The sequence below is a fragment of the Lethenteron reissneri genome, chromosome 29, assembly GCF_015708825.2.
Source record: "Lethenteron reissneri isolate LAM-NWPU_2019-01 chromosome 29, ASM1570882v1, whole genome shotgun sequence".
In the NCBI taxonomy this organism is placed as follows: domain Eukaryota; kingdom Metazoa; phylum Chordata; class Hyperoartia; order Petromyzontiformes; family Petromyzontidae; genus Lethenteron; species Lethenteron reissneri.
In genome coordinates, this window is record NC_083807.1 from 8,683,286 (window position 1) to 8,701,196 (window position 17,911).

Below are 17,911 nucleotides of genomic sequence, written 5' to 3' on the forward strand. Positions count from 1 at the left end.
ATGTGTGTGTATGTGTGTGTATGTGTTTGTGTGTATGTGTGTGTATGTATGTGTGTGTATGTGTTTGTATGTGTTTGTGTGTTTACGCTCGCATTACACAAATGTCTTGCAGGTCTAAGGCGTTCCTCGCGCAGCATTGCCGCTTTATTATTGCAGTCGTTTACTGCCGTGCGCACCCTGAAAGTCGTGTGTGTCTGCAGCAAGCGCGTGTATGTGTTCCTATGGACGCGCGCGCGTGTGTTGTGTAGGGGGAACGGTAGTGTAGTGCTTAGCGTGCTGTCTGTGTCTGTGTGTGTGTGTCTGTGTGTGTGTCTGTGTGTGTGTCTGTGCGTGTGTGGTGTGTGAGGAGCGGTGGGTGTAGTGGTTAACGCTACGCTGCGCTACAAACCCGGCGAACCGAGTTCCATTCCCGCTCACGGCCACCACCGGTGACGATTATTTGAACCTCCCCTAGGTCGACTCAGCCTCAAACGAGTAACTGGTGTGGCGTATTAACATCGCCACTGGGGAGACAAAGGCGGCCGTGCGTGAGTGGTGAGGGAGGGAGAGTGGTGAGGGAGGGACTCAGCCGCAAAACGAATAACTGGTGTGGCGTATTAACATCGCCACTGGGGAGACAAAGGCGGCCGGCCGTGGTGGATACAAGTCCCGGGCGAAGCCGGGTAGTACAGCTAGTGTTATTATATATTAGTAATCAGTTAATTAGCATGTGTTTCCTCTATAAGGAATACAGTTGTAAGGGGCCGTCCATAAATGACGTCACGCGATTTTGGACGATTTTTTACCCCCTCCCCCCTTCGTCACACGGCGTCATAGAAAGTCAGACCCCCCCCTCAAATATGACATCACAAAGCTCTGCCCCCCCCCAAAAAATATGCTTTAAATCGCTTTAAAACTATTGTCATTGTAGTGCATATTTAATGTGGTGCTGCACTCTGATGTTGTAGGAGCAAACATTTATTTAAAAAAATATATTTAATTAAGAAGAACGTGTTGTCTATAATTATTTAAAGTTGCGCATTTTGATGTGACGTCACATTTCTCAACCCCCCCCCCCCCCTCGTCACATATTGTCACAAATGTCTGACCCCCCCCCCCCCTAGGTGCGTGACGTAATTTATGGACGGCCCCTAAAATGTATTATTATACTTCCAGGACGAACACCAATCACGTGTATAGCTCTTTTCATAGCGGATCCTAATCCTGCGCCACGGTGTTTCTGCAGAGCGGAAATAGAAGCGAACGTGGGCTGCAGGACAAATAGGTTTAATAACAGGACTTCTACACTCACATTTTGAACACTGGGTTACGGGTGTATTGACAGTCGATACAAGGTACGTGACAGAAAGAAGGTTGGAAACTACTGGTGTAGACGCCATCAGTCTTTGCTCTTGTAAGTTCATTTTAACTCGCTATTGTAATTAATGTTTAGGCACTGTCTTGATTAAGTGCAGCGTAGGATAAGCAGCCAGCAGTATATTATTCGGAGGTTAGTCTGTTTGATTATTTACTCTACTAGGATGGGGATGCCATTTTTCCTGGTGTGAGCTGTCCAAGTGACACTGCCTGCTGCCCTGTTCAAAGTAATGAGATGTCCTCCTAGATTAGAGTCCACGTAAGTCTCGTCACAATGCGTCTGCCCTCGCAATGGCGCATTAGCAAACAACAAATTGATGCACGTACACGTATATTCATCATCGGTAATGTTTTCCAAACGCGCTTAAAATGCTGGTCCTTGAAGAACAATGTTGAATTGTACTGCCGCTGAATTTTGACCTTAATCCACTTTACTCCGCACGTCAATTGACCCATCTTTCAAATAAAGCGCAGATGTGCAGGCACGAGCGGTGTGGATACTGTCAGCTGTAAAAAAAAAAATACGCACAAAAGTTGGCACATTGTCTTGCATAGCAAGTGTCTCACTTTCACAAAAATGTGAGATTTTTTCCACCTTTCATTGACCCCCATTTCCTGGCATGTCTCCGCTGTCACTAGTGACAGTGTTGAGAAATGTTCGTCTCGGGCCAAATTTCACAATTACACACGTATATCTGTCTTACGTGTACACAGTGTGTACATATATACCTGGTTATATTATCCAGTTTGTATTATGCAATATGTAATTGTGGGTGGCCAAAGAAGAGCACGATATCAACACGGTTTCTGGTATACCTGTCCCAGAGGTTGTTGTTATTAAGTATGTAACAGTGCATCGAAGTATAAATTGAAATTTAATGCTCACAATGCATGCAGAGAATATGAACATTTATTATAATAAATGTTCCACGATTTTTGTTACTGGGTAGTAAGTGTTATTTCCGAATAACTTATGCCTAAAAAGTAGAGACAATGGCTATTATTCCCCACAAACTTTGCTTTTGTGACCAGGACAGTGATATTTAGAAATTTACCTTTTTTCAATGAGAAAACGGGCAAATTGTGTCTTTTCATTCACATAAAGTCAGTAAAAACTACATATTAATCAAAATGAACATGTATTTATACTAAAGTAATACAAAAATGACGACAAAAGATTTAGAAGTGAGTAGTTTTTCGAGATTTACGATTATAATATAAATCACTTTCACGAATCAGCCCCCAAATGTAGTATCCCATCGTGCTCTCGTTAGACTGTCATTGGTAGTGGCGTCCAAAGTCCAGTATATCCTGGTGGAAGCGCTCGCCTTGCTCCTCCGAGTACGCTCCCATGTTCTCCTTTCATTTATCAAGATGAGAATCAAGGATATGGACTTTGAGGGACATCCTACAGCCCATTATGTCGTGGTTCTTTACCAGAGTCTCAACCAGCTCCACGTAGTTTTCGACCTTGTGATTGCCCAGGAAGCCACGAACCACTGCGACAAAGCTGTTCCAAGCTGATTTCTCCTTACGAGTGAGCTTATTGGGTAATTCATTGCACTCCAGGATCTTCTTTATCTGTGGTCCGATGAAGACACCGGCTTTTACCTTTGCCTCAGACAGCTTAGGGAAGAAGTCTTGAAGGTAATTGAAGGCTGTCGACTCCTTATCTACAGCTCTGACAAATGGTTTCATAAGGCCCAATTTGATGTGTAGTCGTGGCATCAACACCTTTTAGGGGTCCACCAGTGGCTCCCACTTGATGTTGGTCTTCCCCACAGAGAACTCGGTCCGCTCTGGCCAGTCCCGCTTGTGGTAGTGCGCCTTGGTGTCCCTGTTGTCCCAAAGGTAAAGATAGCAGGGGAACTTGGTAAAACCACCTTGGAAACCCATTAGAAATGCCACCATTTTTAAGTCTCCGATGACCTTCCAGCTGTACTCATCATACTTCAAGGTGTCCAGAAAGGTCTTGGTGCTGTTGTAATCATCTTTAAGGTGCACCGAGTGAGCCAGGGGAAGAGTCGGATACTTGTTACCATTATGGCACAGCAAGGCTTTGAAGCTCCTGGATGAGCTGTCAATGAAGAGGCACCACTCATTCTGGTCACAGGTGATTCCGATTGCCTCCAACAGACTGGTCACATTGTGGCATAAGCAGAGCCCATTTTGACAGGCGAATATGCTGCAAAAAGGTTGGTGACGCTTCCTCTGATCTGCGACTTGCACACTTTCATCCAACAAGTTCCACTGCTTGAGCCTAGACATCAAAAGCTCAGCATTGGACTTGGTGAGACCAATATCTCTTTTTCCAAGATCTCTTTTACCAAGATCTCTGATCAAGTCGTTGAGTTATTTTTGGTTGGGGTAGTATGGTTTCTCTCTTCAGCTCCACCTTTGAAATTGTGATCTATATCTACAACGCCTTCCTCGTTCTCTGACTTGCTGCTCTCTTCGAAAGACGGCTGCTCTCTCTCTGGAGGAGTGGGTACGGGGAGCTCATGGCAGTGCATCACCGGGGCGATGGATGAAGGAAGGTCCAGATACGTGATAGCAGCTGCATTCTTGCCAGTCCGACGTTTGGAAGGGTCCACCATGCAGAAGTAGCAGTTGCTTGAGTGGTCAGTGGGTTCCCGCCAAATTCTTGAGACAGCGAACTTCATGGCTCTCTTTTCCCCTCTGTACCATCCTACAAAACACAGTTATTTCACCCATGACTAACGTGTAAGAGATTCTCACAACACTTTTCATATATGATATATTTATTCAGTAACATTGAAAATTGTAAAACATTTTTAAATGTAAAACTTTTACAATTGAAAAATGTGTAACAAACTTTTTATAGCATTAAATTCCGAGTAACAATTGTCCATTTTACCTTCGAGACGTTTTTTTGCATTATTCGCCGGTGAAATAATCTGCCCAGGGTTTGTCTTGATCCCCGACAGGCATGCTGAAATATGCCTTGTAGGCCTCACACATCTTAGCAGATGCTTCTACAGAGTACGTTTTTGCTCTTGTCTTGATAAATTGACCGCAGACATAGAAAAATGCTTTTGTTGGATGCTTGCAGCCTCTGGATGCCATCTCAGAAAAATTCAGATATGTATCCACTTAGGCAGCTGGAACTAAACTGAACTGGTCGGTTTAAGGCCCCTGTATTTATGCTACTATTTATATTGCTGGAAAGTTCGAGAATGTTCAAAAAGTTACTCCAAGTTTACTCAGCACTGAATCTATCCGGAATGTTCTGGAAAATAGGTACATTTCTAAATATCAATATCCTGGTCACAAAAGCAAAGTGTGTGGGGAATAATATCAATTTTCTGTACTTTCGAGGCATAAGCAATTAGGAAATAATACTTACTACACGGGGAAAAAAAGAAATATTTCATTTTTAATATTTTACTCAATGGAAATCAGTAAACACCTGAAAGCCACGAAAGACGCAATTTCTCCACTCCAGTATTTTAAAACAAGAACTACTTGTTGAATACACATTGACTTCGATAGATGATAATCAATTGAATCACGAATTATTACTTGGCAAGTCATTAAAACTATCTATATTATTTACCAAGGAAAACATCAACGAGTTTTAATACTTTTCAGCAGGATAATGCTGTGGGTCTTCATGTAGTTTTCTCCTCACCCCAATATGTCAGTGTGCCAAAATACTCATCTGTCATTGTATGTAATACGTTGAACTTCTTTCACACCTTACATAGAAAACCGTGCTAATGGGAGGTGCGAGGAAGGTTGGAAGTTCAAATCTCGGTCAGTGTTGACCAAGCTTGCCATCCCTCTGGAGGTGAATAAAACGGGGAACCACGTTGTGAAAATTGAATAATGTCTGTCCTCAGAGACAAAACATGTCTTTGCTATAGGAATGTTGAAGATCCACAGTTGGATAAAGGCATCATCGTGTTTGTTGAGTAGTTGCACAATCTGGAATAAAACAACTCGCGTATAATAATATCTTACCCCTTTTTCAGGTAAATTGCATGAATCTAAGTGAGGAAACATAGAAAGTTTGAAGTATCTTCTTGCGTAACGACAGAAAACCAGATGATTAGATGCTGTTTTGAAATATCAAGGTAGATAGATAACTGAGAGTGAACGAAGCAGCAAAACTTGTGAAAGAAATAGAACTGCAGCGGCCGTTTGTTCTGTCCCATCGTCTAACAAGCTGACGGCAAGGACAGGTGACGATATAGGCCACAGGTAACAGCGGCGGTTCCCCCCACCCCACAATCCTCTTTGAGAGAGTGCAGAGCGTGCGCGCCAGTTTTGACGGATCTGTTTGCAATTTGCGATAGGTTACAGGGAAAATATCACAACTGGTTACCTGGAGAGACCAGAGTCTTAAGGTGAACAAAATGTCGGGTGCTTTCCTGTGGGTGCTGTCGGCCACATCACACCTCCGGGTTGGGGATGAGTGAAATGTCAGGTGTGGGACGTGCTGAGGGACAATCTGACCCAAATGCCAGCGAATCTGCCCTGCCCACCGAGCTACCACGGTAGCACCTCCACAGAGGCATTTCATTGCCATGCTTGCTGAAGCCTGCCACACAGATGTAACATCAGCTGACCTGTTTGCCCACGTGTGTGTATGTGCGTACAAAAGTGTCTCCACGTGCAGTGTAGTGGCTCATCCACTGCGCTATGATCCCGGTGACCTGAGTCTGACTCCTGACAATAAACGTCGGTGACGCTTTGTATCTGGACCTGTTTTGGCCTTCCCCCAAGGCAACATAGAGAGGAGGGCCCCCTTGTTTGCCACGCGAGCCTCATTCGTGGTTAATATCAGCACGTGTCCCAACAAATTAACGTGGCTAAGATGAAAATGTGGATTTATTGTGTGTTTGTTTATCATGTATTTAATCACTTACGTGGCATGTGGGGTACGTGTCATGTGGAATTCATCATCAGCAGCTTTTGGTGAATTTACTGCTGAAGGAAGACCTCCTAAAGCTGTCACTATCTCTCACGTTCCTGCGATGTAATGACCAACACCACCTGCCCATTAACTGATTGCATTGCTCCGTCTCAAACGAGATCCAATTTTTGTGGATTACAGATTTCTTTTTTAAGTCACAGTCGAAATCACACTCATGGATCAACTTCGCCGATCATTCCTCGAGCATCAATATCATGCGTACCATTTTGTGGAGAGTCAAGTTTGGTCATGGCATGGCCTGATTTAAGTTTCAGATTTATTGGACCAGGAGAGCAAAGTTTTCAAGAGTCACCTGGGGCATTTATTTGCCAGTAGCGAACGATGTGTAATCCCCATTGAGTCATTTTCGAATTTACCAATTTGGACCCTGACGCTGGCAGACAATTGTCAACTCTTGTGAATGCCATCAGGGAATCTTTTACATATTTTTTTCTTGTCATTCAAGAACTAAGAAAACAAAGTCGATTTCACGTGAGGGGATCTTTAATGTCGGCTGTGCAGTAAACAACATGTATTGTGGGTTTTAAACCTGCAGTAACAACCAGTGTGACAGCTGAATTCATACAATGAACTATTTGCGACAGGCGGTGAACGCGCTTGCCGCTTATAGGCCATGTCAACGCTGACGATGGCATCCCTCCTTTGGGAATGTGGAATGTCCGAGACTGTCTCAGGGCCATCAACATAGATAAGCACTCCCACACTGTCCCGTTTGATCACTTTTAAGCACCAGTGGTTCTCATACAGCGCTGCATCGTCTATTTGTCAACGTAGTTTCGTGTACGCGGTGTGCATTCAGTCCAAGTCAAGTTGGGCGTTGTTACATATATATATTCATAAGGAACCTGCCCCCAACAGCGTCAACGTAGGAATAAATCAAACTCAAATGGACCGAAGCAAGACGGTGCAGATTTCACTGACTTTGACTCTAACTTGATGGGAGTAATGAATTTCATACTGTTGGGTTTTTTTCCCTGAATTTTTATGAAGCACTTTTATGATACAATGTATGGCCCGTGTGCGGTGGGCTGCGGCTTTATTTTGGCCCGTCGTCGTTATTTACAATCCTCCTCGCAAAATTTTTATGCTCTGTTGTGTTGCTTTATCGTGCTCTTTAATAACTTGAATTTAAAACATCACCTTCACTCACTTTTCTTCCGAACGCTCCCCTTAAAAAATTGGTCTCGGATGTATTTCCCCCTCGCCCCCCCCCCCCCCATATCAAGAAATACGGCAGTAATCAATTCGAAGTGGTTCAAATATTGCGATAGCATGACCAGGATTTCTCAATGTCCACACCTTTACTTTCAATCTCGCAGTCATTACTATTTTCAGTTTCATTGTGGCATTATGATGCAGCCAGCAGCCTCATTGTCTTGAATTAATATTTTCAAAGGGCCCCTTAAGACATTTAACAAATGCCGATATTACAGACGTTGTTTTAAAAATGCAGTTGGTTGCATTGGTTATTCACTTATTATCCAGTGGGTAGTGCTGTCTGTCTGTGGCACACTCAACTCACAATCGGAATACTGATTCCTAGTTGGTGATCAATGCACCATTCAACTGTCAGGGATTATTAAAATGAGTGCCACTTCCTGGTTTAGCAATAGGAGAACATTAATACAGAATGGCCACCACGATAAAAATTGAATTTCAACGACTTACTCGGAGTAGCGAATCGAAGAGGAGCACTATACCCCATATACCCGTTTGAGCAGAGAAGCACTCTGACTTTGACTGGTAGTGTAACATAGTGTTCTGTTCGCCTTACGTGATTGCACTGCAGTTCCGCCTCGATTCCTTAGAGTGCAGCATTGCCCACAAAGCAAGCAGCCTGTTGATTTTTTTCTCGATTACACAAAAGAGTTTGCCAAAAATTAACCACTAACTTGCTGAGCTCGTCAAGGAGCATACACCGTCACGCGAACTCCGGTCATCCCCGGAGTGTCTTTTGGCTGCCCATCGAACAAAGACGGTGACTGCATCGCACGCTTTCAGATGCGCTTCTGCGGCCGTCTGGAACGCTCTTCCTTCCGATGTTTATAAGCCACTGGAGCTAATGCACGTATACATCATCTAGATTGACAAACTTATTTTTATAGAACTGCTTTTTTACGTTGAGTTTGTTGTTCGGTTAGCACGGTTGTCTACATACGGTGCGAAAGAGGTTCAAATATACATCCATACTGTATGCCTGGATTTAGCAGCACTGACTAGACTGACTGACTAAGCACATGCGGCACACAGCAAGGGTTATTGTATTGACTGCGTTGTTTGAGGCATGTTGCACGTTAACTCTCCCGTGCCCGTGACAGGCAGCAATTGCCGAATTTCTGCGAGATTGAGCATCGAGACTTAAGACTCAAAAGTTTGATAACGTGAAAAGACCGCTCAGGACCGAGCATCATTCCCTTGCTGTATAAAAGTAAACCCTTCTCTCCTATAAACTTTGCTTCATATCCCAAGTGTAAAGCTCGAAATAAATTATTAATGCGCAAGCGCAGGGAAGACAGCTCAATATTTTATGATTCTCAAATATCGTAGCTTTGATGGGATCGTGTTTATACAAAACAGGAGCTTATCTCCTCACACCCATACCCACTCGATTTTATTTTTCAGTGCCAAGCCGAAGGTTATCCTTTATTCTCCGGATTATAAGACACTGCACACTATTATGCACACTCAGCTTGTGCCCGATGTCAATAAAGTGATAACAATTTGTCACATTCACATACACACACACACATACTGGATCATAGGATGCACCTCGAATGTTTACTTTAAATACAGGAGCAAAAGTGCATCTTGTAATCTGGAGAATATGGCAATTCTAATTTTTAAATGTCCGCAAGTAAGTTGAAAATGTATGCATAATAATTTTTGTTTTTTTGTTTTTAGAAACTCAAATAGTTTCATGGCACTTGGCTGACATTGTAGAAAGGTTAAGGCGCAGCCCTGCAATTGCTTATGTAGTGCCACTGCTGGCAGAAAAGCCTCTACTCGAGCGAACTCTAGAGAGTATTTGGTCCTACTCTTCCACAGTTGACCAGACATGTTGGAAGAGGAGGGCCTATTCACACTTTACCCCACCACAAGCAACCTGCCGATCAATGAACTGTGCTCGACGCATTTGCACTGCTGAGTGGACAGAGGTAGAGGGATTTCAGAAGCTTGCACCGTTGTTTTAACTGCCTCGCCAGGAGATCGAATAATACCAGGGACCTCTGACCATTGCATTACGGCAGCTGCTGAGGCTTAGGTTTTCCTTAATATGTGAAGTCGTATCATGTTGCTATTATGTTAAGATGGTCAAACAACCCCCAAAACGTACACAGTGTGAAGAGGCCTTCACTCAACAGTGGACAGACTAAGGCCTGGCAATGAAAAATATGCGTTTAGAGTAATTTGGCTGCTATAAATGTCCACGTGATAAGCCACTTGGTTGAGCTCTCACTTGTGGCCAGGTCGTTTCTGAAAAAGAGCTATCGAGCTCAGTGGGCCTTACGTGGTAAAAAAAAATAGTTTAGTTTCTTAGTATATTTTGAATGATGCTTTAACAATAACCACATATCCAAAATGATGTAACAACCAAAAAACATTGCACCCTTAGAATAGAGTAAACAAAATCAGTGTCTCCAGGGCCATCGGAGTGTGAGGCTTCGCTTGTCTCCTGATGTGGTCCTGGTCCAGCAGTGGAAATTCCACTTCCCTTTGGTGGTAGGCATCCTTTCCATAAGATGTGCGCGGTGAGGACTCTATTGTGTTCTACTACAGTCGAAGCTGTACACTGAACACACTTAATACAAGCACGGTTCTCATATAGGCAACACATGCTTACTTACACCCATGGGGAAAGGCAAAGGGGAACTTCGGATAAAAGCACATCTGGCCTTACTTCCAAAGGGGTGTGCTTATACCCAGTGTAGACTGTATCTATATATATAAAATCGTTCATGTCTGTCTGTCTGTGTGTGTGTGTGTGGACTTTGGCCCATACGCACTTTCATTGGACGGCGGTTGCCCCTGGCAACGGCTAGCCACGCCTTCGCCGCTTTCATTGGACCTGGCAACGGCTAGCCACGCCTTCGCCAAGGGCTGCAGTTTCATTGAACGGCGGTTGCCCCTGCCAACGGCTAGCCACGCCTTCGCCACTTTCATAAGCTCCGTATTTAATTAAATAATAGCCATTACACAGTATTGTTGGAGCGCTAGGGGGGGGGAAGGAACGCCACCCGTACCCTGCCTCTTCCAAGCCGACAATTTTAGGCGAGGCCGCAGGCTTTGCACGCTACTAGGCCTCGACACCCACCACGCCACTCTGAGGTAAATTCATCAAAGTTTTTCCTACTCTTCACTACACCCCCACCACAATGTGTGCTATTAATATTACTTTTAAACCCAACGCGCCAACAATCGATTACTTTAATGTTCACTGTACAAATACTCATTTAGCTGGGTGAGCGTACTGCCAGTCTATCATGTACACTGTAGCCTGCTTATTAAGCTCGGTGAGCGTACTGCCACTCTATCATGTACACTCTAGCCTGCTTATGAAGCTGAGTGCGTGTACTGGCAGTCTATAATGTGGACTCTTGCCTGGTTATTATAATCGATTCTTTATATGTTCTTTGTACAAACAGTCATTAAGCTGCTTGAGCGACCCCAGTTCGATTCCAACTCACGCCCACCACCGCTGACGATTATTTGAAACGGACCTGGCCCTCCCCTAGGTCCACTCAGCCTCAAAAGCGTAACTGCTGTCGTGTGTGAACATCGTCACTGGGGAGACAAAGGCGGCGGGGCATCGTGGATCCAAGTCCCGGGCGAAGCCGGGTCATGTGTATGTGTGTTTGTGTTTATGTGTATGTCTGTGTGTCTCTATGTATGTGTGTATGTATGTGTATGTATGTGTTTGTGTGTATGTGTGTGTGTATGTATGTGGGTTTTTTTTATGTCTTTATGTGTATGTCTGCGTGTCTCTATGTATGTGTGTATGTACGTGTGTGCATGTGTTTGTGTGTATGTATGTGTGTGTCTATGTATGTGTGTGTCTATGTATGTGTGTGTATGTGTGTGTATGTATGTGTGTTATGTGTCTGTCTGTGTCTGCATGTATGTGTGTGTGTATTGTGTATGTGTTTGTGTGCATGTATGTGTGTGTTTGTGTGTATGTGTATGTCTGTGTGTATGTGTTTGTGTGTATGTGTATGTCTGTGTGTATGTGTTTGTGTGTATGTGTGTGTATGTATGTGTGTGTATGTGTTTGTATGTGTTTGTGTGTTTACGCTCGCATTACACAAATGTGTTGCTGGTCTAAGGCATTCCTCGCACAGCATTGCCGCTTTATTATTTCAGTCGTTTACTGCCTTACGCACCCTGAAAGTCGTGTGTGTCTGCAGCAAGCGCGTGTATGTGTACCTATGGACGCGCGCGCGTGTGTTGTGTAGGGGGAACGGTAGTGTAGTGCTTAGCGTGCTGTCTGTGTCTGTGTGTGTGTGTGTCTGTCTGTGTCTGTCTGTGTGTGTCTGCGTGTGTCTGTGTGTGTGTGTGTGTGCGTGTGTGGTGTGTGGGGAGCGGTAGTGTAGTGCTTAGCGTGCTGTCTGTGTGTGTGTGTGTCTGTCTGTGTCTGTCTGTGTGTGTCTGTGTGTGTGTCTGTGTGTGTGTCTGTGCGTGTGTGGTGTGTGAGGAGCGGTGGGTGTAGTGCTTAACGCTACGCTGCGCTACCAACCCGGCAAACCCAGTTCGATTCCCGCTCACGGCCACCACCGGTGACGATTATTTGAACCTCCCCTAGGTCGACTCTGCCTCAAACGAGTAACTTAACTACTGTAGCGTATTAACATCGCCACTGGGGAGACAAAGGCGGCCGGCCGTGGTAGATACAAGTCCCGGGCGAAGCCGGGTAGTACAGCTAGTTACATATTTACTAACACGATATTTCCAGGAGGCATTCGCTTATCAATATGACGAGGGCTTCTATAACCATTCCAATTTTACATAAGTCTCCGCTGGACGCAATTATTGCCGGTTACTGGATAACTCTAAAGACCCAATAGCATTCTTGACACGGAATGTGTGGTGGATGTGCATCTCTAAGTATATCTCTAAGTAGGGCGTCGAAGATATATTTTTTTGGGCAATCCTTGTTGGATCCCTGCTGGTGTTGAAATAATTTACTTAAACCAGCGCGATTAGGACTGAGATTAACCTGCACACTATCCAAAAACCACCTCGCAGAGTGGAACTTGCGATAATCTCCATTTCAGTGGAAGTGCTCAATTTAATTATTCGTTGAATAATTGTCCACGTAACCTGGACGAAGCCACAATAATCCCTTTTATTTAAATAACTCTGAATGAGAAGGTATGCAATTATGGTTTGTGGATTTTCCATGACCTATATTCTTTTTTTTCACTTATAACCTTTTGCATGAATGTAAATCGAATACTACTTGAAAACTTGAATGAATGTTAGCTTTGCAGCTTTGTTGGCAGCTTTATTAAAAGTATGAAAAAATAAGAATATGTTTTACCCTTTCTGGAAATAGATGTTCAAACACCAAATAGAAACTTTTTATTGCTGGAAATGGAAAACCTATTCTTATTTTTTCATATTTTTGATACTGGCAAAACGGTCCCACTTTGTATATTTAATCATGGTCCTACAATGACAGGATCTGTAAAAAAAACTGAGTAAAATGCTTGCAGAAGGATGACCAAAATATATTGAACGCTAATGGGCTCCATTGTATTTTTCCCTATAGCTGAAAAATCAGCCGGTCACATTCATATGAAGCGAAAACTGCTTGGAAAATAAAACACACTTAGGAACTTTGTTTTGCATTCTGAAACATATCTAGTAAGTGTCGACCATTACTTGTTTTAAAGTTTACTAATGTTAGTATTGTTCCAGAATCTTTCGAGAATTTGGCCTGATTCGGGAATTGTTTCCAAAATGACATTGACAGCCTGTTGTACAGTTTTGCAGATGGTATATTATTCCGTGATAAAGGTGGCACATACGGAAGATCTAATCAGTAAAATTACCAAATGTACCACACTAATTCAGTCTACAATGATGATAATAGCTACAGATTTTGTATTTTGGTTCCCGTCCAGTGACATTACTCAAGTTGTTAGATCAATTCTAGAATTGTGGAGATGTAATGCAAATTTCGACAGTTTGACAGTAAGTTTAGGATGCCAAAGACAAAACTTGAACAATTTTACATGTCCATCAAACACGTATAGATCCATAGAGCCATACAATCAGCGTGACTTTGCTGAGACAACTGATAATTAGTAACTTCAGTAGGCTTTCCAGTATGAGCTGATTCGTGGAAAGTCCAATGGCTCAATCAGTGATGTAAGACATGCATGATGCAATGGCAATATAAACTGCATTTCTTATAGATGCAATCGTCAACCTGTGCTTGGCTCAGGTGACAGCCGCCTGTTAGATTAGGTGCCGGCACCGTCAATGAGAAAGTTTGTTTTGTTTATGTTTTAATTTTACCAGGTAAGGCCCACTGAGCGATACAGCTCTTTTCCAGAAGCGACTTGGCCACAAATGATCGCTCAACGAAGTGCCATATCGTGTGGAAATTTATGGCAGCCAAATACTCCAAATGAATGTTTCTAAATGTGGAGGGAAAAACCGGAGAACCCAGAGGAAAAGCGACGCGAATTCGCAGAGAATGTGCAAACTCCAAATATACAGGCCGCAGGGTCGAGATTGAATCCACGACCTCCTGCATACCAGGCGAGGGAAATGAACGTCTCGCCACCATGGCACCAGAGTTACACACTTCATAGCAGCATTTGTCTGCCACGTTTTGCAGAGTTGAACATCGTATTGCCAATCCAGTCTAAATCACGTGTTGATGTTGAGTAGCACTGCATCCTGTGTGCCCCCTCCCTTGCTGTCAATACCAGATCAACAACAGAGTATCCTCATGTGAAAATGAGTTTGCGGATTCTCTAGTCGCCATTGGTGGCCCTGCGCCAATGGTGGAAATTCCATATTATGTTCGTTGTGCTCAATGTCTCACTATAGATTGGTCGCTGTTCATTTTTCAGAGCTGGTACTTTTGTTTTCAACCCTCGGGGTTTTATGGGCTGGGTGGTCTCCTACACTTCGATGTGAACGTGCAGCCTTTCGATTGTGAGTCAAATGTTCTGCACACAACAACACCCGGTTATGTTGTAATCGTGATATTAATGTTGATCCCGTTGAGTTAAGAAGGCTGATTGGCAAAGGTGTGGACTACAAATCCTCAGATGGGTAGACCTGGTTGTAAGATGTACATATTATCCACTTTTAAATATCACGGACCTTTAAATATCTCATCAGAGTGAACCAAATGGACTATTTATGAGCATCATGGCACTCTTTGTAGCTGTGCTATACAGTTCACCAGCCCTTTCCCTGAACTTACAGTATTTGTACCACTGGCTCAGTGTCAGAGATGAATGCTGTCCCATTGTTTGTTTGAGCAGGGTGACACTACAATGTTTCAATTTGTATTGTCATAAGATATGACTAAAACTAATTGGTGTTGATATGATTGCATATTTTACTGCTCAGGTCTACGCATGATATGTGCTCATAATACGTGTAGGTGGTTCCATTCATTAACATTTTAACTCTTTTAATAGCTATCACTGAACATTGGAATGCACAATACAACATTGACTGACCGCAGTGTAGTTTGACAAAAACATATATACACCACTTCAAATGCCTTCGCTTTGAATGTGTTTCTTTACCATATCCAAGTATATGGTATACTGCCATAGTGTCAGGGTCGGCACACTGGACTTACAATCCAAAGGTTGCCAGTTAGATCTCTCAGTGTGACGTTTGAAGCGATGGGCCAGGTTTTTACTTTTATCTCCACACCAACATTTCTGTTCACCCAACAGTAATCTGAAGGTTAAAACACAGCCGATGAGGTCGCTCATGTTCGAGTAAAGTATAGGTACTCTCACCTCTTCCAATATACCTGGAGAGAATAGAAGTGTAGATGGTCTCTCTTGTGGAGTACAGGGCTGTACCTTAACGCTTTGTCTTTAACCTAAGAATGTTTTTGTTTTTACAAATGTACATGTCCCTGTTTAGGTGCCACCTTACATACAGCGCTTTCACAGATGGTGGAGTGGTTTGTGTTTTTTTTATTTACTGGAAAAAGTGCAAATATGCGATCAGCAAACTTTACTGAAGACCTATTGCGTGGTCCCTGCTTGTCATTGCTCTCTGATATTCAAACATTCTCCACATTGCCCTAAGCGAAATTGTTCTCATGAACTAACATTTTCTCTGTATATGCATAATACCTTCAAATATGAAATAGCATCTTGCCCTGATTTTATTGCAAAGAAATAATACCATTACCTCAAAAAATTATTTTTATTTGATACATATGCATATACCTCGTTTGCTATATATATCTAACGCTTGCCAGAATATGCTTAATGAGAAAAAAAACACAGTTTGCATACGTTATGAGCTAACAGTGATATTTTTTTGCCAAATATGCAGCTTTGCCATGCCTGTGTTAGATTGAATCGGTATTTAGTTCCATTTAAACAGACCTAACTATTGTGTAGTATTGAACAAAAAAAAAGATAGCCATGCACAAAGGTCATGGTAATTTCCACGCTGCAGTCATTTATATGTTGGCGGGGAGGCTCATTGGCTTGCATATTACCTGACTGGGCAGACGCTTCAAACGATATCCCTTGCTATGCACACGCATGGCCTCATTATTAGCCCACACGAGCTTCTGCACAACATGTGGACAACACTAAATCGTCTTCCAACGGATTGCCTTCTTAGGTGCAAATGCATTTTTTCTCTTCGCAACTCTGCCATTTCCTTTTTTATCATCAGGAGGTAAGCCGGGGGATATGTAACCTGCGGGAACGTAATCAAATCGTAATCAGGTGAGCATTGCGAGTGCGTGTTATTCCTGCGCGCCTGAAACCAGAAGTCACCTAATTGTCTCGTGAAATGTGCGAGCCTGCCCGATCATTGTCACACATCTGCCAAGATCAATAATCGTTCGTGCTTCATTGTGCGCGGCAAGCCACGGCACTGCACTTGGCAGGTGTGTGTCGCTCGTATCCGCCACAGAATAAGAATTCTCCAGCCGATTGGGTTGTGCCAATCGTTGTCCCCCGTCGAGAATGCAGAGAGCGCACCGACATACTAAGCGTTGAGCGACTGTCAGGCGGTTTATTTACAGCTACACCAGGGGTCGGGAACCTTTTTGACTGGGAGAGCCATAAAAGCCAAATATTTCTAAATATATTTCATTGAGAGCCATATAGTATTTTTAACGTATAATAAATTAAATATGTCTTACTTGTAATGCGACTTCTGGTCACGGGATCCGTGACCCGAGAAATTTTATCTTCAAAACTAATTTCTGTTTACTTTAAAATGACACAGTATTATTAAGCAATATCACAAGTATTTTAAAATCAGTTCCAAACTGATTTTTTTATTATTATTTTTTTCAACTCAAAATTGTCTGGGAGCCATATGCCGTCACCGGAAGAGCCATATATGGCTCGCGAGCCATAGGTTCCCGACCGCTGAGCTACACTATGGGGAGCTACGGAACCGTTATAGGACTCGCAGCATTGCAATAATGCTGACGGCGCTTCATTCGGCCGTCAATGTAAGCAGTACTCTATTTGTTGTCGCCCACGGATTGGAAACGCTGAGTAAGCCATTTGGTAAAGTGAGCCTTTTGATTTTTTGGAAAAGTCAAGTTTGAGGCATATTGCTAGAGGCACATCTGATTGTTTTGTTGCATGTTATTTACTACCAGAAAAAAAAATCACACTGCTTCAACTCCTCCAACAAGTAAACCTGCCATTAATGGAAGTTCTCCATCAGCATGTATTTATAAGGACAGTGGATACAGTCAGACTTGTATCTGGCAATGATGCAATAATTCACATATGGGAGTGGCAGAGTGACTCATTGGGTATCACACCGTGCTGCGGTGACCTGAGTTCAATTTCTGGCCAGGACTAATATTCGAGACGAGTGATCACTGAACTCGTTCTCCCTACACCAGGCTCCCCTACTTCACCAAGCCCCCTGTCCCCAGTGTGAAGCGTGGTTCAAACCACTTTCATGACCAAAACGCATTGGAGCGGGCCTTGACTCAACGGTGAATTGAAATGAAGCCGTATAGACGTATTTATGTATTTGCATTCATTGCACATATATCATAAAATATGTGAATGTTACGCTGATAAAATTGCGCAGTGTTTTAATTCCACTGGTGGTCTTGGTCTGATGATTATTGTTCCACATTCCCATAGTGTTGACCATATGTTCACTATTTTATGTACCTTGAAGCGGTCATTGGCTTAGTTGGCCAGTGACGAGGATAATACTTTGCTACTTTCTGCTTTCTATAACTAAACAAAATAAAAAAGTATAACCCGTAAAAACAAAGTTTTTCACTATAAATCCTTTATATGCGTGGCGGCTAGAGTCATCTCGTCCTCTGGCTTGAGATGGCTGCCACCTATGGGTCAGATGATTGTCTGCCAGTATTAAGCAATTGGTAAT

General features: G+C 43.2%; 1 long non-coding RNA gene across 1 annotated transcript; it reads right to left on the reverse strand.

Moving 5' to 3' along the window:
- Positions 1-1,413: 1,413 nt before the first annotated feature.
- LOC133349309 (uncharacterized) lies at positions 1,414-4,462 on the reverse strand. The gene is made up of 3 exons (XR_009755937.1): positions 4,235-4,462; positions 2,794-4,045; positions 1,414-1,863 (listed from the first exon to the last, which is right to left on the reverse strand). It is a non-coding gene; the product is annotated as an uncharacterized LOC133349309 (long non-coding RNA).
- Between the last annotated feature and the right edge of the window lie 13,449 nt (positions 4,463-17,911).